This window comes from Penaeus chinensis, chromosome 21, assembly GCF_019202785.1.
Source record: "Penaeus chinensis breed Huanghai No. 1 chromosome 21, ASM1920278v2, whole genome shotgun sequence".
Classification (NCBI taxonomy): Eukaryota; Metazoa; Arthropoda; class Malacostraca; order Decapoda; family Penaeidae; genus Penaeus; species Penaeus chinensis.
In genome coordinates this window covers 27,234,072-27,235,014 of record NC_061839.1, presented here as the reverse complement: position 1 = coordinate 27,235,014, position 943 = coordinate 27,234,072, and positions in this window count along the sequence as shown.

Below are 943 nucleotides of genomic sequence, written 5' to 3'. Positions count from 1 at the left end.
TCACTTGGTTCATAACACTTTGTATTCACCTAGAAAAATATGATTAAATAGTCTTATACAACAAAATTAATTTTAAAAAAATCTGCCTTTGTTTTCGTGAAAAGGACAATAACTGTCAGCATTACTGAGTGGTTGAGGTGGAAGACGTCTTCTTGCTCAGGCCGGCTATTTGTTGTTGTAATCAGCTGATTGCGCCCTCGTCCCAATCCATTCGTCAGATTATTTTTACAATTATGCATCTCATAAAATATAAATGCATGTATATCAATGCATCGTTAATTTTGAAATATTATAGCATAGCGCTTTATTCGAGTATGGACAGCATTAAAAGAGATCTGTTTCGCAAATATGCAACTGGAAGGGCGTGCAGGTCATTCGGCTGAACGTTCTTTGAACATTCGCTAAGGACAAGGAATCCGGAGTTGCAGCAAAGATGCACTTGGCAGACGTGATGATAAATCTTGATAATTGGCAAATTAATCGATTTTCAGGCGTGAAGCATTCCATCTAATTATCCCCACCCTCCCAGCGTATCCTTGCCTTGACCAAAACAAGAACAGAGTTTGATATTTCATGAAATCGATGTGTACATGCGTTTCATCTACTTCATTCAGTGGTCTATACAAGCACAAGTAAGTTATATGTTATATATATATATATATATATATATATATATATATATATATATATATATATATATATATATGTAGATGTAGATGTAGATGTAGATGTAGATGTAGATGTAGATGTAGATGTAGATGTATATGTATATGTATATGTATATGTATATGTATATGTATATGAATACGTATACGTATACGTATACGTATACGTATACGTATACGTATACGTATATGTATATGTATATGTATATGTATATGTATATGTATATGTATATGTATATGTATATGTATATGTATATGTACATGTATAATGTATATGT